Source organism: Rattus rattus, chromosome 6, assembly GCF_011064425.1.
Source record: "Rattus rattus isolate New Zealand chromosome 6, Rrattus_CSIRO_v1, whole genome shotgun sequence".
Classification (NCBI taxonomy): Eukaryota; Metazoa; Chordata; class Mammalia; order Rodentia; family Muridae; genus Rattus; species Rattus rattus.
In genome coordinates, this window is record NC_046159.1 from 42,547,316 (window position 1) to 42,570,239 (window position 22,924).

The following is a 22,924-nucleotide window of genomic DNA, read 5'->3' on the forward strand; positions in this document are numbered from 1 at the left end:
CAGAAAGGATACAAATAATAGTGAATTGATTTTGTGTGGTTTGCTGACTTAATTGCAACAACATAAGAGGGAATATTAACTGTTTAGACCTCAAAAATTTGAGTCTAAAATAGAATTTAACTGGTAGGTATAATGATAGATTACAACCTACATTGCAATGCATAGAAATTATGTATTCACATAGGGTCTTTTATTTACGATGTAAAAAGAAAAACATTCAAAATGAATAAAATTACACCATTAAGAATATAAAGATTCAAATCCAAACACAGAAAAGTACAGGCATGGATAACAACTAAAAAACAAAAAAATATATATATATATATATATATATATATATATAATTTTGAAAAGTTAAATATCATAACTTGGTATAGAAAGTCTTTTTAGAGCTATGCATGGAATGGCAAAATTTAAAATATACTGTAAGCACCCTGATTGTAAGGATTAAAGAGAGGTGGATAATAAGAGATTTTTAATGAGAGCATAAAGTGATAACACTCAAAAATACTTTTGCAAATGCTTCTACCATTAAAAGAAGAATTATTATACAATTCAAGTTTAAAAGAAGAACTTGGGTCCCTTTGCAGAGAAATGAAAACTCATTTTCACACCAAAACAAGTAAAAGTAAAAAATGCTTGATAAGAGTTCTTCAAACATGTCAACAAGCTGAAGATTCAAAGAGAGGGCACCTCAGTCCCACTTGGAAAAGAGAAGAAAAGAATCATAATAGGGGGTGAGAGTGAAGAACAGAGGAGGGAAAGGGATGGGGTTGGCAGAGAGGAGAACCTCATCTGGTATTGGGTGGGAGGAGAGGACTGAAGCCCTGAGGGTCAGCAGACAGAATGGAAACAGGATTCTGCAGGAGGAAGGAGGTTGGGAGGTCACTCTGGAATGTACCAGAGTCCTCAGGACTCAAGGGATGGGAAGACCCTAGATGAAATGCCCTACAGTGGGGAAAGGGAATGTATTGAAACAACCTCCAGCAGAAAGACATGGCATCAAGTGAGGGATGTTGCTGCTATCCCACAGGTCAAAGCTCTGATCCATAATTGTTCCAGTCTGAAAGAAATGCAGGAATGGAAGTGCAGAAGAGTCTGAAGAATAGAAGGTCCAGCAATAGGCCAAAAGCGGAATCCAGTTCAAGGGGAGGCCCCAAGATCTGACACCTTCACTGAGGCTATGGGGTTTTCACCAGAAAGAGACCTATCAGGACTGCTCTCCAAAAGACTCAACAAGCATCTGACTCAGATGCAGACATGTGCACTCATCCAATGAAGAGAATTGATGACCCCCCTGGTTAAATAATGGAAAAGCTGGTAGAAGGAGAGGAGAGGGCAACCCTGCAAGAGGACCAGCAGTCTCAATTAACCTGAATCTCTCAGACACGGGAACACCAACCAGGCAGCATACTCCAGCTGAGTTGAGTTCTCCAACACATATAGAACAGAGGATACCCTGATCTGGGTTCAGTCATAGATGATGCAACTAATCCTCAACAGACTGGAGGTCACAGGACATATAGAGATCTGGTGGAGTAGGGGGTATAGGGACAACCTTGCAGGGAAAGGAGTAGGAGTAGAAGGATGGAGGGATAGGAGGTATGTGATGTGGAATAGTAGGGGTAGACTTGGATGGGAATAAAATCTCAAGGGTAAAAATAACTATCTAAATAAATAAATAAATAAATAAAAGCAAAAAATTCTTCCAGAAGCAGCTAGAACTATGTAAGATCTTATATGTTCCTCCTCCAGTAACATGGTGAAGTGGGTTCTTCAATACCATGGACTGCTACTTGTCAGCAAAGAAATGATAATTCTTCATGCACATCACTTGGCAAGGCTAGAGAGTAAAATAGATCAATATCACATTGTACACATTGTGTGAGGCTTTTTCTGTAGTCCTTTCTATAAATGGGGAAATGGGTACTTACCCCAATGAGTTCTGTGGTAGAAGTGCTGGTAAATGAATAATTATGGCTCTGAAAACACAGACTAATTTCATGACTAGTATACTTAGATACTTCAAAAATGCACACACAACATCCACTGGGAGCAAGTAAGTGCAAATGAGCACACTAGTAATATAAAAATTATTTCAAGTTCCTCATTTATTCTATTTAAAAGATATCAACCCAAGAAGATTGTGTGCACAGTGCAGAATTCCTGTCTATTACTTTTTTAAACTACCTATGAGTGCATAGCTATTAGAAAAGAGAAAATTGAAAGACCTTATGGAAGTAGTGGCTGAATTGCAATCACTGTAGTGAAAAAACAAGAGCTATACCTCCCTCTAATGGAAGAAATTGAGGCAGACTCTCTAGCACATTTGGAAGAAATCAGGAATGAAATGATTGTAAAGAAATTTGTGTTCATTAGAAGAGTTCCCATGGACTAAACCACCAACCAAAGAGTACACATGGAGAGCCCCGTGGCTCCAGTAGAATATGTAGCAGATGATAGCATTGTTGATCATTGATGGGAGGAGAGGCACTTGGTTCTGTGAGGGCTTGATGCCACAGTATAGGAGAGTGCCAGGGCAGGAAGGCAGGAAGGAGTAGGTGGGTGGGTGGGGAAACATCCTCATAGAATCAGGGATAGGGAGATGAGACAGAGGGTTTATGGAGAGGAAATCATGAAAGGGGGAAATATTTTAAATATACATAAAGAAAATTTTGGAAAAAATTAAATTAAAAAATAGGTCCACTGGAAAAAATAAGTGTCAAACTGAAAATATGTATACCTAATACCCAAAACAAGCCATCTGCAGAAATAAAATTCCGACAGTATATACATGGCACAAAATAGAAAAGATAATTTAGATGTAGGTTCTTCACATTTGATTTGTCATGAAATATCTTGGTTTCTCCATTTATGGCAACTGACATTTTTGATGGGTAGAGTAATCTTAGCTGGCATCATTGTTATTTTTTGGCCTGTGAGAAATCTGTCAAACATCTTCTTGTTTTTAGAGTCTGTTGAGGTGTCTGATCCTATACCCATATGTCTGAATTTATATGAACTTGGCCTTTTCCCTTACAACTTTTAATATTCTTTCTGTGCATTTTGTGTTTGGATTATTATGTTGAGGAAGAATTTTCTTTTCTGGTCCAATCCCTGTGGTGTTCTGTAGGCATCTTGTATGTTTATGGCCATCTTTTTTAGGTTAAGAAAGTTTTTTTTTCCTATGAGTTTGTTGAAGATAGTTTCTGGCCCTTTGCTCTAGGAATTTTCACTTTCTTCTATTCCTAATATTCTTAGATTTGACCTTTTCATTGTGATCCAAATTTCCTAGGTGTTTTGGGTTGGGAGTTTTTTACACTTTGTATTTTCTTTCACCGAGGTGTTCATATTTTCTATGTCTCAGATTCTCTTTTCAATCCCCTGAGTTCTGTTCGAAATGCTTGAATCTGTAGCTTCTGATGTCTTTACTAGGTTGTCCATCTCAATGGTTCCTTCATGTTTTATTTCATTATTGTTTCTATTTCCATACTTAGATCTTGGATTTTTTGTTCAATAACTTCACCTATTTGAATGTAATTTCCTGTATTTCTTTAAGGGATTTACGTCTTACCTCTTTAAGGGCTTCCTTCTGTTTGTTTGTCTTTTCATGTATGTCCTAAAGGGAGGAAATTTTCTCTATATCCTTTGAGGGTAGCAAAATATCCCTTGAATGTAAAAGGACATAGAAGTGAACAGAGAATATATCTGTGGTCATAATATGGACTACTATTCTTAAAACGTATATATGTTTGCTTGCAATTTTGTAAGGGCATTATGTAACTGTTCCTCAAAGGACAGAATATGATACTGAATTCTCTGCAAATGAAGATAAAACCAGTAGTGGGATACCTAATTGGTAAGAATCAATCACAGACCCCTATCAAGACCACCAATGCTCTTACCCACTGGACATTCTCTCCAGTCTCATAAATGGCTTTTAAAAAATCATCTCCAATTTGCAAATAAACTCAATGTAATGCCAATAATATACCTGAAAGAGTATTAAATGTTAGTAAACTCAGTCTAAAATTGATGTGTAAAGTTAAATGACAGCATAAATAAGAAAATATAACGCCGATAAAAGTGGTATTATATCTTCTTACTTTATTCTTCTTGGTTGTATAAAATTGCACTAATTATGATTGTTGTGTACTTCTGCCACCTGCAAGTAAAGCAGGGTTTTGGTTTTTTGGGTTGTTTTTTTTTTTTTTTGTTTGTTTGTTTGTTTTTTTGTTCCACACATGAGTCAGTATGGTTCAGAGAAGAGAGAGGATGTGTCTTTGATCAGTATTCTGACCTATAAACATCTGAACGATTAGAAGCCTAACATTCTAACATTCCCTGAAAACAACAACCCTAAAAAGACAACCAGACCAGAACCAGGCAGGTCCAGACAGTGTCCAATAACAGGAAGACAGAAACTAGAAGAACCACACTTCGGACCATCATCACTAGGCATGAATGAAAGTCAACTCTTGCAAGGGGCAACTCTGGCAACAGGGAAAAGAACAAGCACAAGATGACCAGCACACTGACAACATGGTGCCCAGACAAGGAGCTAAACTGAGATGACCAACAGTCTAGCTGAGGGGAGGCCTGGGAATCAGTCCATGCCTCAGATGATCCTGTCTAGAACCAGAATATATGAGAAGGACATAGAACTCCTTAGGTCAATCCTGAAACAACCCCAGATACTCAGAGCCCACATGCAGAGCTAAGAGAAACAAAAACGTGGTAGAGAAGTGAAAAAGGAGAAGTAGAAGGATGTGGGCACAAAGAAGATAGGCAGAACTGGAGACAAGCGTTATGAGGAACAGATGATGGGTGTAGCTGAGGATGCACCTGAGACCACAGAGAGGTCCTTAGCCCTGTAGCAGCAGGGTCAGTTACCATCAATGTCCAGGTAGACATAGATGGACTGAGCTGCTGCCCTGGGGACATACTGATGTCTGATGGCAGTGCAAACTTTGCTCTACCCTGCACCTGCTCATTGTAGTACAGCTGATCATAAGAACACGAGAGTAGGAAAGCTAAACCTGGTCCTAACCACTTGCAGTACTTGGGAAAATCAGAGTACACACATTGTAGGAGTTTTGGGTGAGCTGGCCCAGAGGATAGAAAGAAGCATTTGATAGCTTTCCTTAGCACATTTCTCCTGCAGGGCATGGATGAGAGAGAGAGAGGGAGAGAGAACAAGAGAGAGAGGTATGTGGGAGGTGGGTACTCACACATTACCACCTATGGCAAGCAGGAGACATCTTGCTGCCATGAGGAAAACAGGAGAGTGGACTTGCAATCTTCAGGTTCAGCACTCAGGACAGCACACATGGCAACTTGCCTAGCTGTATAGAGCTGATACTGATTGCAGGGGACAGAACAGCTGGACTTGAAGGCCTGGGTATGAGAAAGCTGGCCTGCCACTTCTCTGACATGTGGTGACATGCACAGGGAAGAGATGTCCCTCCTCACCTTTTGCCGCTTACAACAGGGAGAAAATCTGGTCCGAGGATATTGGTGTGGGAGATCTTGTTTTGTCCCTTTTCTGCTGCAGTATTCCAAAGACTAGACCTTGAATCTCACCTGCACAGCATAGTAGAGCTGACGCTGGAGGGTAAGGTTGTAAGGGAGCTGTTCTTGAAGAATGACCAGAAGAGCTGGCCTTCAATTGCTGCTGCAGTGGGAGAGAGAAATCACATCCTTTCCATTTTGTCCTTGCTTCTGGGAAAGGACAGGAGAGTTGGCCTCAATTTGGTTATAAGAGCAGGAGAGCTGGCTCTGACCCTCAACTCCCACAGCACTTTAAACAGAAGGCCCTGCATATGACCTGGGCAGCACATTAGTACTGGCCTTGCATATGCAGGATACAGGTGAGCCATTCCCTAAAGCCTGACCACAATAAAGCTGATGCTACCTCTTACCAGCTGTCAATGGTGCAGTCAAGGAAGACAGATCTTCCTACTCTCTCTCACCACTTTCACACTGCTCCTGAGGTCATTAAAGTGGAAGAACAGGTCATGTCCATCACCAGCTGCATCCTTAGGAAGAGTTGCTCCTGTACCTCACCTGGACAGCAAGATAGATCTGGCACTGATTCTGGAGGTGGCTGGTGAGCCTACAAGAGCATAGGTGTGGACCGCAGAATTGGAGAAAAGATAACCTCAGGTCTAGATCCATTGTTTTGTATTGTCTCAAGAAAACATCTAACTCATCTATGACTTGCTGAAGTGCATAATGGAGTAAGTCCTACAAATCAAAACTACAGCATTTCCACAGGACAGCAACAGAGTATCCAATGGAAGTCCCAGTGAAGTTGCAATAGTGATAGAGAAGCAGAAGGCAGACTCCTCTTGTACCAGGCCAATGAGCAATTGCAATGAAGATTTGCATGCTTTGAAGTATACACAAAAGTGTGTACTGTAGAGTACACTGTGACACTGTGACACACTACAGTTTCCATGAAAAGATATTATGCTCTGATCGGGTAGGTGATAGTGTGTAAGGGTGAAGGTTTGCAGGTATGAAGGGTGGGACAGATTATATGTTTGGAATACATGTGTTTTATCTATGAAAAAATTAAAAAAATAAATAAAACTTAGGCTAAGAGAGACTGAGAGGAAAGAAGAAGGGAAGGAGGAAATACACAAACACATACACACACACACACACAAACAGAGAGAGAGAGAGAGAGAGAGAGAGAGAGAGAGAGAGACTGTCTGTACTGTAGGTACACAGAGAGGTGGGTACATAAATTGAATATCATAAAGATATGGGAAATAGATCTTACACAGACACAATTTCTAAAAACATATGGGAATAACATGTCGAAATCTGTTCCTGGTTGGTGTTTTGTTTGTTTCAAAAACTATGCTGCAGAATTCGATTGTTCAATAATGCAATTTCTAGAATCATCTTCAAGAAAACCCTTTATTATCTATTATTTCATATACAGAAATAGGAATTCCACTCCATGCCACAGGATAAGAAGTCATAGGAGTATGACTTAATGGTATTTGTTTGACATAAGCAGAGCTGTGAAAATAAGAGCCAGAATAATCCTGTGTGAAGCGATGCAGACGGCTGGGAGCATCAGTACCACCTTCTGGAACTTCCAGACACAGCACAGATGATGTTCAGTCTTCTCTTTCCCTGACACATGGGTCCTAGCATTTCTGAGAAAACCAAAAAATCTTTCCAATGTCAGATTCTCTAGGCTATCTTTCCCTGCCCTTAAATACTGACAATTACTAACTACAATTTTTATTTAATAATATGCACTTGGAAAGTCAGGAGAAATTTCAACTGTTCTTCATGAGTCCCAGCTTATGTTGCAACTCTCCAAAGGTAAAGACTGTGTGCTCTGTTAAGGCAGAAAATATATTTGGTGCTCTATATTCTTGAAGATGAAGAGACTGCAATATAGGGTACACATTGAAAGATTTAGCTTCACCTAGACAAATAAATGACACTTTGTTACCTTTGCTAAAATCCCATGACATCTGAGAAAGTTTCACGGGGTCCCCATGAGGAGAAGCAGCGACATCTGAGCCTTTCACTTGCTTTTTCCATGGGGATTTATAATGACTTGTATTACTGTGAGAGGAGACCTCCTAATACTGCAGAGAATATTAGATTTCCATATCTTCAGACTTCAGGCTGCTGTTGGTGAGAGAATAATCTGACCCAGGTACACTGCCACTGATCCTTGATGGGACTCCATCTGCCAAACTGGTTTCAAGATAGATCAAGTGCTTAGGAGATTTCCCTGATTACCACTGGAACAATATTAAATTACTGCTAGTGCTATGACTTGCCTGGCAAGTCATAGTAAGTTTCTTCCAGAGAGGCAGACATGGAGGATGGAGACTGAGTCATCTGGATGTCACATCTGACACCTAGGAGTGGAGACATATCAAATATGCACAGTTATGCATGATGAAAAAAGGTCATTTCCCAAATGCCTGTGTAACAATGAATTCGCCATTTAAATTTATTTCACCTGGAAACCAGAAAAACATGAACCCAAGAAACTGAACAGCGGCCTCATGTCCAGGCTGATCCTAATGCAATCATACTAGCACAAGTGTAACAGATATATTGAAGTCCCTAAAGCTGTGCAATGTGTATAAGCAAATAACTGGGAACCATTTAGCAGTCAACACAGCTGCAAAGCTTACTCATCTCACCACTTAGCATAAGCCTGGGGTCCAAAGATGCCCAAATCAGATTCTATGTGTGTATATATCTATATCTATATGTATGTCTCTATATCTCTACATCTATACATCTCTATACCTCTATATCTCTATCTCTATATATCTATATATCCATATAGATATATATATACACACATATACACACACACACACACACACACACACACAGAGACAGAGAGAGAGAGACAGAGAGAGAGAGAGAGAGAGAGAGAGAGAATGGCATTTCTATTCCATGATTTAACGTAATACATGGCATGTAGGCTCTATTTTATATAATATATAGAAAAGAGTATCCTGCAGTCAGAGAATACACAACATAGAAGATACTAGATCTTGAACTCATTCAAATAATTATGATTGGTTAAAAAAATTAGGATATGTTCCCCTTGTTAAATGTTTGTTAGTTTGGAGTAGATGAGGCTATATATTAAAATAATAATTTATCAGAACAATTTTCAATGAATTAAATATAATATTTTATACCTTTACTCTTTTATAATTTTTTTCGTCTTTACTAACATGGGTATTTCTTATTTACATTTCGATTGTTATTCCCTTTCCCAGTTCCCGGGGCAACATACCCCTAACCCCTCCTCCTTCCCTTCTCTATGGGTATTCCCCTCCCCATCCTCCATCAATTACCACCCTCCACCCATCAATCACATTCACTGGGGGTTCAGTCTTGGCAGGACCAAGGGCTTCCCCTTCCACTGGTGCTCTTACTAGGTTATTCATTGCTACGTATGGAGTGGGAGCCAAGGGTCAGTCCATGCATAGTCTTTGGGTAGTGGCTTAGTCCCTGAAAGCTCTGGTTTGTTGGCATTGTTGTTCATATGGGGTCTCAAGCAGCTTCAAGCTTTCAGTCCTTTCTCTGATTCCTTCAACGGGGGTCCCGTTCTCAATTCAGTGGTTTCCTGCTGGCATTTGCCTATGTATTTGCCATATTCTGGCTATGTCTCTCTGGAGAGATCTACATCTGGTTCCTGTAAGCCTGCACTTCTTTGCTTCATCCATCTTACCTAGTTTGGTGGCTGTATATGTATGGGACACATGTGCGTCAGGCTCTGAATGGGTGTTCCTTCTGCCTCTGTTCTAAACTTTACCTCCCTATTCCCTGCCAAGGGTATTCTTCTTCCCCTTTTAAAGAAGGAGTGAAGCTTTCACATTTTGGTCATCCTTCTTGAGTTTCATTTGTTCTGTGCATCTAGGGTAATTCAAGCATTTGGGCTAATAGCCACTTATCAATGACTGCATACCATGTGTGTTTTTCTGTGATTGGGTTACCTCACTCAGGATGATAAATTCCAGTTCCATCCACGTTTCTACAAATTTCGTAAAGTGATTGTTTTTGATACCTGGGTAATATTCCTTTATGTGGATGTACCACATTTTCTGTATCCATGCCACTGTTGAAGGCATCTGGATTCTTTCCAGCTTCCGGCTATTATAAATAAGGCTGCTATGAACATAGTGGAGCACGTGTCTTTAATATATATTGGGGCATCTTTTGGGTATATGCCCAAGAGAGTAGTATAGCTGGGTCCTCAGGTAGTGCAATGTCCAATTTTGTTTTTGGTTTAGGTTTTGGTTTTTTTTTGTTTTGTTTTGTTTTTTTTGTTTTTTTTTTTTTTTTGGGGCTTGGGACTGAACCCCGGGCCTTTTTCTTGCTAGGCAAACACTCTACCACTGAGCTAAATCCCCAACCCCGATATCCGGGGTTTTTTATTATTCCAGATGAATTTGGAAATTGTTTTGTCTAACTTTCTGAAGAATTTGATTGGTATTTTGTTGGGGATTGCTTTGAATCTGTAGATTGCTTTTGGTAAATTGGCCATTTTTACTATATTAATCCTGCCAATCCATGAGCATGGGAGATCTTTCCATCTTCTGAGATCTTCAATTTCTTTCTTCAGAGGCTTGAAATTCTTATCATACAGATCTTTCACTTGCTTGGATAAAGTCACACCGAGGTATTTTATATTATTTGGGACTATTATGAAGGGTGTAGTTTCCCTAATTTCTTTCTCGGCTTGTTTCTCTTTTGTGTAGAGGAAGGCTACTGATTTATTTGAGTTAATTTTATACCCAGCCACTTTGCTGAAGGTGTTTATCAGGTTTAGTAGCTCTCCAGTGGAACTTTTGGGATCACTTAAATATACTATCATATCATCTGCAAATAGTGATATTTTGACTTCTTCTTTTCCGATCTGTATCCGCTTGATCTCCTTTTGTTGTCTGATTGCTCTTTCTAGAACTTCAAGAACTATATTGAGTAAGTAGGGAGAGAGTGGGCAGCCTTGTCTAGTCCCTGATTTTAGTGGGATTGTTTCAAGTTTCTCTCCATTTAGTGTAATGTTAGCGACTGGTTTGCTGTATATGGCTTTTACTATGTTTAAGTATGGGCCTTGGATTCCTATTCTTTCCAGGACTTTTATCATGAAGGGATGTTGAATTTTGTCAAATGCTTTCTCAGCATCTAATGAAATGATCATGTGGTTTTTATCTTTCAGTTTATTTATATAGTGGATTATGTTGGTGGTTTTCCGTATATTAAACTATCCCTGCATGCCTGGGATGAAGCCTACTTGATCATGGTAGATGATTGTTTTGATGTGCTCTTAGATTCAGTTTGCCAGAATTTTATTGAGTATTTTTGCGTCGATATTCATAAGGGAAATTGGTCTGAAGTTCTCCAACAAAGTTTCTTTGTTGGGTCTTTGTGTGGTTTAGGTATAAGAGTAATTGTGGTTCATAGAAGGAATTCAGTAGCACTCTGTTTCAATTTTGTGGAATAGTTTGGATAGTATTGCTATGAGGTCTTCTATGAAGGTCTGATAGAATTCTGCACTGAACCCATCTGGACCTGGGTTCTTTTTGTTGGGAGACTTTTAATGAGTGGTTCTATTTCTTTCTTTTAGCAGTTGTGGTGTTATTTAAATGGTTTTCTGCTCCTGATTTAACTTTGGTAGCTGGTATCTGTCTAGGAAATTGTCCACTATCTCCAGATTTTCAAGTTTTGTAGAATATAGGCTTTTGCAATAGGATCTGATGATTTTTTGAATTTCCTCTGAATCTGTAGTTATGTCTCCCTTTTCATTTCTGATTTTGTTAATTTGGACACAATCTCTGTGTCCTCTTGTTTGTCTGGCGAAGGGTTTATCTGCCTTGTTGATTTTCTCAAAGAACCAACTTTTGGTTCTGTTGATTCTTTATATAGTCCTTCTTGTTTTTACTTGGTTGATTTCAGCCCTGATTTTGATTATTTCCTGCCTTCTAGTACTCCTAGGTGTGTTTGCTTCTTTTTGTTCTAAAATTTTTAGGTGTTCTGTCAAGCTGCTGATATATGCTCTCTCCTGTTTCTTTCTGCAGGCACTCAGAGCTATGAGTTTTCCTCTTAGCATAGCTTTCATTGTGTCTCATAAGTTTGGATATTTTGTACTTTCTTTTCATTAAATTCTAAGAAGTCTTTAATTTCTTCCCATATTTCTTCCTTGACCAGGTTATCATTGAGCAGAGCGTTGTTAAACTTCCATGTATATGTGGGGATTCTTTCCTTATTGTTATTGAAGACCAGCTCTAGCCCGTGGTTGTCTGACAGGACGCATGGTATTATTTCTATCTTTCTGTATCTATTGAGGCCTGTTTTATGCCCAATTATATGGTCAATTTTGGAGAAAGTACCATGAGGTCATGAGAAGAAGGTATACCCTTTTGTTTTAGGATAGCTTGTTCTATAAATATCTGTTAAGTCCATTTGTTTCATGGATTCTCTTAGTCTTTCTATGTCTCTGTTTAATTTCTGCTTCCATGGTCTGTCCATTGATGAGAGTGGGGTGTTGAAATCTCCTACAATTATTGTGTGTAGTGCAATGTGCACTTTGAGCTTTAGTAAGGTTTCTTTTATGTATGTAGGTGCCCTTGTATTTGGAGCATAGATATTTAGGATTGAGAGTTCCTCTTGGTGGATTTTTCCTTTGATGAATATGAATTGTCCTTCCTTATCTTTTTGATGACTTTTGGTTGGAAATTGATTTTATTTGATATTAGAATGGCTACTCTAGCTTGCTTCTTCCGACCATTTGCTTGGAAAGTTGTTTTCCAGCCTTTCACTCTGAGGTAGTGTCTGTCTTTGTCTCTGAGGTGTGTTTCCTGTAGGCAGCAGAATGCAGGGTCCTCATTGCGTATCCAGTTTGTTAATCTAAGTCTTTTTATTGGAGAATTGAGGCCATTGATGTTGACAGATATTAAGGAATAGTGATTATTGCTTCCTGTTATATTCATATTTGGATGTGAGGTTATGTTTGTGTGCTTTTCTTCTCTTTGTTTTGTTGCCAAGATGATTAGTTTCTTGCTTTCTCTAGGGTGTAGCTTGCCTCCTTATGTGGGACTTTACCATTAGCCTTTGAGGTCTGGATTTGTGGAAAGATATTGTGTAAATTTGGTTTTGTCGTGGAATTTCTTTGTTTCTACATCTATGTTAATTGAGGGTATTGCTGCATACAGTAATCTGGGCTTGGCATTTGTGTTCTATTAGGGTCTGCATGACATCTGTCCAGGATTATCTGGCTTTCATAGTCTCTGGTGAGAAGTCTGGTATAATTCTGATATGTCTGCCTTTATATGTTACTTCACCCATTTCCCTTACTACTATTAATATTCTTTCTTTGTTTTGTGCATTTGGTGTTTTGACAATTATGTGATGGGAGGAATTTCTTTTCTTGTCCAATCTATTTGGAGTTCTGTTAGCTTCTTGTATGTTTATGGGCATCTTCTTCTTTAGGTTAGGGAAGTTTTCTTCTATGATTTTGTTGAAGATATTTACTGGTCCTTTGAGCTGGGAGTCTTCACAGTCTTATATACCTATTATACCTTCATTTGAACTTCTCATTGAGTCCTGGATTTCCTGTGTGTTTTGGACCAGTTAGCTTTTTCCATTTCACATTATCTTTGACAGTTATGTCCATGATTTCTATGGAATCCTCTGCTCCTGAGATTCTCACTTCTATCTCTTGTATTCTGTTGGTGATGCTTGTATCTATGGCTCCTTGTCTCTTACTTTGGTTTTCTATATCCAGGGTTGTTTCCCTTTGTCCTTTCTTTATTGCTTCTATTTCCATTTTTAATTCCTTCACCTGTTTGATTGTGTTTTCCTGGAATTCTTTCAGGGATTTTTGTGATTCCTCTCTATAGGCTTCTACTTGTTTATTGTATGTTTTCTTGCATTTCTCTAAGGTAGTTTTTATGTCTTTCTTGAAGTCCTCCATCATCATGATCAAGTGTGATTTTAAATCTAGATCTTGCTTTTTTGGTGTGTTTGGATATTGAGTGTTTGCTTTGGTGGGAGAATTGGGCTCCAATGATGCCATGTAGTCTTGGTTTCTGTTGCTTGGGTTCCTGTGCTTGCCTCTCACCATCTGGTTGTCTCTGGTGTTACCTTGTTCTGCTATTTCTGACAGTGGCTAGACCATCCTATAGGCCTGTGTGTCAGAAGTGCTGTAGACCTGTTTTCCTGTTTTCTTCAGACAGTTATGAGAACAGTGTGTTCTGCTTTCAGGCGTGTAATCTTTCCTGTCTACTGGTCTTCAGCTGTTTCTATGGGTATGTGTCCTGAGTCCAACATACATGTCACTTGGAACAGAAATGGTGGTCTTACCTCTTGTCCCTCAGCTGAAGTTGCTCCTGTGGGCCTGCTTTTGAGCTCTCTGTGAGGGCATCAACCAGAAGGGCCTGCCCAGGCTTTTCTCAGGGCACCTGTTTACCAGTGTCCCAGATGGGATTAGGTGTTTTCCTCTGGAGTCAGAAATGTGGACACAGTGTAGTCTCTCCTGGCTTCGCAGGCTTGTCTGCCCCTCTGAAGGTTTAGCTCTCCCTCCCACAGGATTTGCATGCAGAGAGTTGACTGGGTTCCTTCAGATCTGGGCGGTGTCTGGACCACTGGGGACCTGCTGCTTGAGTGCCTCTATCTTCCGGTTCCCAGAGGCCCTATATAGTTTCCTCTTGTGCCAGGGATGTGGGCAGGGCTGGGCAGTATTGGTGGTCTCTCCCGCTCTGTAGTCTCAGGAGTGCCCACCTGTCCAGGTGGTTAGCGCTCTCTCCCATGGAGTTTGGGAGCAGAGAGCTGTGGCCCGGAATCAGCGAGGTTCAGGCTCCAGCTCACCTATAATCTTTTAACATCAGTTTAAAAAGAGGAAATATGCTGTAGGTACATAGATACCACCTTGTTCTCAAAGACAAGTATCACCTGAATTTAAACTCCATATGAAAACAGAAGTTCTTTCATACCTTCAGACTTAATGGGTACACCATTCGCTCCATTGAGATCTATGTTTGACTGTTTTCTGCCATTTGCTATTTTGCCCAAAATTCCTTAGTACAAACATTTGACTTGTGATGATAGACTTTAGTATCATAACAGAAAACGTGACTACTGAATACATGGCTCTGCTGTGACTTACTAATGATATTTTCAAAATTCTTTCTTGAGCAGTAACTGGAGAAATTATCCTGATTCATGCAACAGTCTCACTATCTCCAGGTGGGTCAATGTCGCCGAACAACCTAAGATGCAGAAATGTTTGTGCATCCTCATAACACATATACTTGAATGCCACAGATGATACATCTATATCATTGTCTTGACCATCCAGTCTTATTCGTCATCCGTCCAAGTAAAATATTTATAGTCTCAGTATCTTTGTACTGAATCAAAGGAATTGTTTGGGTCTTTTAGAAACATAAATATGAAAGGCAAGACAGTGTGAGCTTAAGCTGGAACCCACTAATTTTCCAGTAGCTGGACTTATGGGATGGGTTTGTCCAAACGCCTAGCCATACTACAGCTTCTTCAGTACATAGAGCACCATCCCCAGGAGAAGTACTGCACAGCATCTTGGAAGGATTAACAGTAATGGTGCTTTCTCTGTTTTTTTCACTGCACTTTCTTTCTTCTAATATCTAACAGCTGTATCTGAGTCTGTCTTTGATCTTTGAGACTCGGAAGAATTTTCTACATTCTCACATGATAGCCCCAGGATCTGATGAAGATATTCATGATAGTAGGAGAATGATTGTTCCTCTCAACCTCAAAGAGCAAATGAATCATTAGTTTGCAGGGCATCTGGGATCTGAATCCTTGGCACAATTCCTTTAGTGATATGTGCAAATATGACAGGAATTCTGGAAACATTCAACTATCCTTTACCTTAGATTGGATTAAGTAACAAATGATTTGGGGTTTGGATTATAACTACATATGAAAGTATGTGTTGACGGATCAGTACTCAGCATTTCTACCTTCTAGAAACGTTCCACTCACTAATAAACTTGAATAAACTGTGTACACATTAAGATATGTGTATGTTCCTTATGTTTATCAGTTGCTTAATAAATATGCCTTCTGGTATTTTTTTCAGATTTTTAAAGGTCAGATTTTGAGGAAATTATACTGGCTAATAGTTGAGGAATAATGAGCTTCAGAGTAACTTCCTATAACTATCCAAGTCTAGGCTTAACACTTCAAAATTAAAATTGACATGCTGAAACACACTTCCAGGTGTAGTTGGCACAAAATTTTAAGATGATATAGAAATTCTGAAATAGAAATTCAAAATCAGTATACTTACATATGTTTTTCATACAGGGAGAGATGGAGTTGAGTATACAGAGTTGTTGTTACAATGGAAAAGAAAACTGTGGGAGAGAGCGCCCATTGTTCATGTGAATGTGGTGAATTCACCGGATAGTAGAAGAAACACGAAGTAGAGGAACTCAGTTCAAAGAATGAAAGAGATAGCGTGACTTATAGCACTGTAGGCCAAGTGCTAGGAACAAAAGCAAAAAATAAAAAATTAAAATTAAAATTAAAAAAATAACCTTTTCTTTAGAGACACTTGCAGTTACCTTTTTTTCCTAACTAGAGGGAATCTCTCAATTTCTTGAACTTCCTAATGGTACAATGTACTAAGGCTTTGGGTTTCAACAGAGACACTCAGAAAAACACTGTAGATTCAAACTATAACATTATATATCTAGCACACAAATGGTCTTAAGATTAAAAATACATTGAGACCATTTATGACTCAGTTAGTACTTACAGATCCTGCATTTTCAAAAGTGACATAATAAACCCCTGGAGGTCAAAGAAGAGATTTTAGCTATATGATAATATAAAATCTGCACAAAAGAAGGTGATTAATATATTAAATATCTGTAATGGTAGAATTTGTGATGAGGTGATTAATGTATTAAATATTCGTAATATTACAATTTTTGACATATATTCATAAAGATATTCTGTGTGAATTCAGTCTGTTCTACATATAGAGATTACATTTCAAAAGGAAGAAATTTAGAAAAGCAGAAAATGCATTATAAATTTGCAACAAACAATAGAACATGGTGGACATTCCCATTTTAAAAGAACATATAAAACATCTAAAGCAACAACTGAACAAAAGCAAGGCCATAACCAAAAACAGTGTAAAGATTAAATCATGAGGCACCAAGGCCATCCTGCAGAGAATGAAGAGTTTGACAGGAAATCACACAAGTTTAGCAGCCATAAATCTATAACTTTGTCCTCTATAGCCAAGTGTTCTATCTTGGGTTGGCATCATACTAAGCCTACTCTTTTTCTCAAATACATTCTAGATTCTTGACATCTATTTCTTCCTAGGGAATCTGGCATATGCTTTGGGTCATCATTATGAATCAAGCCATTGCCTTTAGAATGTACCAACAGAGATTTCAAAGATGCCATGTATTGGCTAGCCTCAAAGACATTTCTATGAGATCTTGTTAGAGGCCTTCATGACCCCAAATTTGCTCCATTTCTTAAAAACTAGCACCATATGACAGTGATTCTGTAGTTGTACAAAATTTCTGACCCTGTCCTGATAGACAGAAGGCAAGAAAGTAAGTAAACCAGTGAGTGAGGATACAATCATTCCTTAGAAATGTGCCCACAGAGTTTTAGAGTCAAACTCAGTGATCTTCTTTCAGATCCCACACATTCCAAAAGCAACATCGCCTGAGGAAGATGATTCTATCCACAAACCTGGGAGAGAGGACACACCTGAATGGCAACTCCTGATTTTATTATTTCTATTCATTCATAATATCAGGGTAGGTGAGAATATAAATATTAATACTATGGATAAGAGCAATGTATTCTTCTTTTTTGTTTTTATTATTGAATCTTTAAAAATTGGTGAGGTGTCTTTTGATTATAATTATTCATACAATATTAAATTCTTTCAAAATAATCTCCTCGCTATTCACGTTGTCCTTTGTTTCTTCTTTTTTTTTTGCATTTCAGAAATGTTATATTTTTAGCAGCTACTAATAGGAGATCATTCATAGATTTCAATTAAAGAAAGTAGCCATACTAGGATAATATGAGGTGTGCTATGTCACCAGTCCTGAATTAGCTTCATTTCTAGTTTGTGAATAAACAAGATATTCACATTTTATATACTGATCTAAAGAGGGATTCAATAGATGGCATACAGCAAAAAAATTAAATTTTTACCTTTTTCTAAATCTGTTGTTATCTTTTCTAACATCTATAGGCTAGAGTCACCTATTTGATAAATGTGTCTCGAAAGCCAAGAACCTATAGAGAGCCAGGCAGACCTCCATTCAGACTCTATCCCCAAAACACATGGAACATGTAACATTTAAAAATCAATTTATATACTTTATTAAAACAAATAGCATAAATGTACAAAGTTTTTAATAAGATGGTAGAACATGGCTAGTGTCATTTAAAAATATTTATGTGTTATTAATTGATTTTTTTCCAGTGTGTGATGTGTTTGTGCCTGAGTGAGTTTATGTGCATTGTATGCAGGCAGGTGAAAGAGCAGTAGGAAGAAAGAGTTGGGAGCTTATTGAAGTGGTGGCTATGAATGAAACACAGGTCCTCTGTAGGAGCAGAAAATGTTACTGACCACTGTTTCATACTTCCAGACCCTGCTTTTAAAAAGGGTCACATCGAAGACTATGGGCTATGTACTTATGTAACACATAATGAGACAGTGGAAGCCAGGACTGTATGGACATGTGTTCCCGAAAAAAATCATGACTTCCACTGAACCTTCTGCTAAGCTGATTACCTTATAAAATCTTCACTGGTGATGTAGAAGCAGAAAAGTCACAGGTTCAGGGACTAAATAAAATTTATTTTGGGCCACTTTAGGAACCTATAACAACCACTCTTCCTCATCCATTTCTTTTTCTGGCCTATTATCCTTTTAACTAACAGGTAAAAGGTTTTATTTACAGACCATAAGGTACTGCCAACCGACATGCTAAGTAAGAATGCTGTCTGCATCTGAGGCCTACATCATTGATTTCACCACTTCAATTTGATTGTCCTATCAATGTTTCTACCAGTGCATTAAAATGCTCAGGTCATTAATTTTTTTTTGTTCTGTTACTATACAAAGTACATCAGGCAGTTGCACAGCAGATCATGGAAAGAGTGATAACTAATATCTGTCTTCCCAAACCAGGGTCACTCATGCTTAGATACAAGTTAATATATATCTTCAATTCATGAAGATGTTACTTTTGAATTTGTATTGCTTCCTGGGACATCCCATAGTGGTGAAACATTAATGATAACAAAAGGCAAAGTAAAAAGTATAGGAAGGAGGATCCTTCCATTTTCCATCTGTTCACAGAGCTTATGTGGTCCCACAGCTCTCTGGGCACAAATCCAATGGAAGCAAAAGTAGGAGTCTATGAAGTGCTCAGAAACCTAAGAGAAGAGTTGAGAAAGAACACAACTACTGCAAAAATCCTGGCCCAAGAAAAACCAAACTGGAGCCCTATGGACACAGGAACCAAGTAGCCATTTGGGACAGGAATTTCCTGAACAAACACCAATGGCTTATGCTCTAAGATCAAGAATCAAGAAATGGGACCTCATAAAATTGGAAAGTTTCTGTAAGGCAAAGTATACTGTCATTAAGACAAAACAGCAAACAACATATTGGGAAAAGATCTTTACCAATCCTACATGTGATAGAATGCAAATATCCAAAATATAAAAAGAACTCAAGATGTTAGGCTCCAGAGAGCTAAATAACCCTATTAAAAATGGACTACACCACTGAGCAAAGAATGCTCAGCTGAGGCATGTTGAATCGTTGAGAAGTACCTAAAGAATGCTCAACATCCTTAGCCATCAGGCAAATGCAAACCAAAACAACACTGAGATTCACTTCACACAAGTCAGAATGGATAAGATAAAAATTCAGGTGACAACAGATGCTGGCGAGGATGTGGAAAAAGAGGAACATTCTGCCATTGTTGGAGGGATAACAAACTGGTACAACCACTCTGGAAATCAGTCTGGAGGTTCCTCAGAAAATTAGACATTGCACTAACTGAGGACCCAGCTATATCTATCCTGGCCAAATACCTGAAAGATTCTCCAACATACAACAAAGTCACATGCTCCACTATGTTAATAGAAGCCTTATTTATAATAGACAGAAGCTGGAAAGAAACTAGATGCCCTTCAACAGAGATGAATACAGAAAATGTGGTACATCTATAAAATGGATTGACTCAGCAATCAAAATCAATGACTTCATGAAATTCATAGGCAAATGGATTGAACTGGAAAATATCTTCCTGAGTAAGGTAATCCAATAACAGAAAAACAAAAACAGCATGCACTCACTGATAAATAGATATTAGCACAAAATCTCAAATTATCCAACATAAAATCCACAGACCACATGAAGCTCAAGAAGGACAAGCAAAGTGCAGATGCTTATCCTTCTTAAAAGAGAAAACAAAAACATTCATAAGAGGGGATATGGAGGCCAAGTTTGGAGGAGAGACTGAAAGAATGGCCATTTCGAGCCTGCCCCACATGGATATATGGCCCAAATATATATATTATATAAATATTATATATATAAATATATATATCCACCAAAATTAGATACAATTGATGAAGCTAAGAAGTGCATGCTGACAGGAGCTGATACAGCTGTCACCTGAGAGACACAGCCACAGCGTGTCAAATACAGATTCCAGGGCTAGGAGCAAACATTGACCTGAGAACATAATCCCATTTGGAGGAAATAGAGAAGAATTGAAAGAGCTAAAAGGGCCTGCAACCCCATAATAACAACAATGCCAAAAAACATAGCTTTCAGGAACTAAACCACTACCTAAAAATTATACATGGACTGACCCATGGCTCCAGCTGCATAGGTAGCAGAGAATAATCTTGTTTTGCACTAATAGAAGGAAAAACCTTTGGTCCTGCCAAGGCTGGAACACCAGTGTAGGTCAGTGTTGGCAGTTGGGAGAAGAGCAGATGGATGCAGAGAGGAACACCAGTATAGAAAAAGGGAAGGGGAAGGGAAAGGGGCCTTATTTCTGGAAAAAAGAAAGGGAATATCATTTGAAATGTAAATAAAAGATATCCAATAACAGAAAAAAAAATCCGCAGGTAGGCAAGTAGAAGCCTTTAAAGAAAAAATACGAAAATCCCCTAAAGAACTACAGGAAAAAACAAAATAACAGATGAAGGAATTAAACAAAATCATAAAGGATTTAAAAATAGAAGTAGAAACAATAAAGAAATAACAAAGACAGATTAACCTGGAGATAGAAACCCTAAGAAAGAGATCAGCAGCCATAGTTGCAAGGATCACCAACAGAATACAAAAGATAGAAAATAGAATCTCAGGGGCAGAAGATAAAATAAAAAACATTGACACAACCATCAAAGAAAATGTAAAAAACAAAAGCTCCTACCTGAAAACATCCAGGAAATCCAAGACACTATGAGGAGATCAAACCTAAGGATAATAGGTATAGAAGAGAGCAAAGATTCCCAAATTAAAGGGCCAGTAAATATCTTCAAAAAATTATAGAAGAAAACTCCCAAAACCAAAAGGAAGAGATACCCAAAACATAAAAGAAACCTACAGAACTCCAAATAGATTGAACCAGAAAAGAAATTCCTCCCATGTTATAATAGTCAGAAGCCCAGATACACAAATGAAAAGAAATAATATTAAAAGTAGTAAGGGAAAAAGGTCAAGTAACATATAAATGCATACCTATCAGAATTACACCAGACTTCTCACCAAAAACTATGAAAGCCAGGAGATGCTGGACAGATGTTATAAAGACCCCAAGGAAACACAAATGACAGCCTAGGCTTCTATATTCAGCAAAATTCTCAATTAACTTAGATGGAGAAACCAAACTATTCTATGACAAAACTAATTTTATACAATATGTTTCCCAAATGCATCCCTACAAAGTATAATAGATAGAAATCTCCAACAGAAGGAAAGAAACTAAACCCTAGGGAAAACAAGAAAATAAAATTCTTGCAGCAAAGCCAAAAGAAGATAGCAACAGAAAAATAATTCCACCTCTAATAAAAAAATAAAAGGAAACAACAATCACTAAGCCTTAATATCTCTTAAAGTCAATGGACTTAATTCCCCAATAAAAAGACATAGACTAACGGACTGGATAAATAAACAGGATACAATATTTTATTGCCTAGAGAAAACAAATCTGAGAGACAAAGACAGATACTACCTCAAAGTAAAAGGCTGGAAAACAATTTTCCAAGGAAATGGTCTCAAGAAACAAGTTGGAGTAGCCATTTTAATATCGAATAAAATCCTCTTCCTAAACAAAAGAATATACCTTTCTCTCAGCAACTCACAGTACCATCTCAGAAATTGACCATATAATCCCTAAACAAACAGGCCTCAACAAATACAAGAAGATTGAAGTAATCCCATGCATCCTATCATATCACCAAGGAGAAAGGCTGGTTTTCAATAACAACAAAAACAACAGAAAACCCACATACACATGGACAACGCTCTACTCAATGATAACTTGGACAAGGAAGAAATAAAGAAAAATAAAAGACTTTTTAGAATTTAATAGAATGGAAACAAAAACATGCCCAAACTTTTGGGACAAAATGAAAACAGTTCTAAGAGGAAAACTCAAACCTCCAAGTGCTTCCAAACAGAAACAAGAAAGCATACATTAGCAGCTTGACAGCACACCTAAAAACTCTAAAACAAAAAGAAGCAAATACACCCAAGAGGAGTAGAAGGCAGGAAATAATCAAGCTTGGGGCTGATATCAACCAAGTAGAAAGAAAAAGGACTGTAAAAGAATCAACAAATCCATGAGCTGGTTGTTTGTAAAAATCAACAAGATAGATAAACCCTTAGATGGACTAACCAGAGGGCACAGAGACAGTATCCAAATTAACAAGATCAGAAATCAAAAGGGATACATAACAACAGAATCTGGGGATATTAAAAAATCATCAAATCCTACTATAACAGCCAATACCCAACAAAACTGGAATATCTGAATGTAATGGACAATTTCCTAGACAGATACAGGGAAACAAATTAAATCAGGATCAGAAAGACCATCTAAACAGTCCCATAACTTTTAAAGGAATAGAAGCAGTTACTAAAAGTCTCCCAACAAAAAGAAGCCCAGGACCAGATGAGTTTAGTGCAGAATTCTATCAGACCTTCATAGAAAACTTAACAACAGTACTGTTCACACTATTCCACAAAATAGAACCAGTAGGAACACTATCCAATTGCTTCTATGAAGCCACAATTACACTTAAGCCTAAACCACACTAAGACCCAACGAAAAAAGAGAACTTCAGACAATTTCCC

The 22,924-nt window shown here is 38.1% G+C and overlaps 1 pseudogene and 1 gene segment (V, D, J or C); one reads left to right on the forward strand and one right to left on the reverse strand.

The window, feature by feature from the left end:
• Nucleotides 1-22,924, reverse strand: part of LOC116904288 — a 72,950-nt gene that overhangs the window by 3,135 nt on the left and 46,891 nt on the right.
• Nucleotides 4,233-4,334, forward strand: LOC116904762 (annotated as a pseudogene).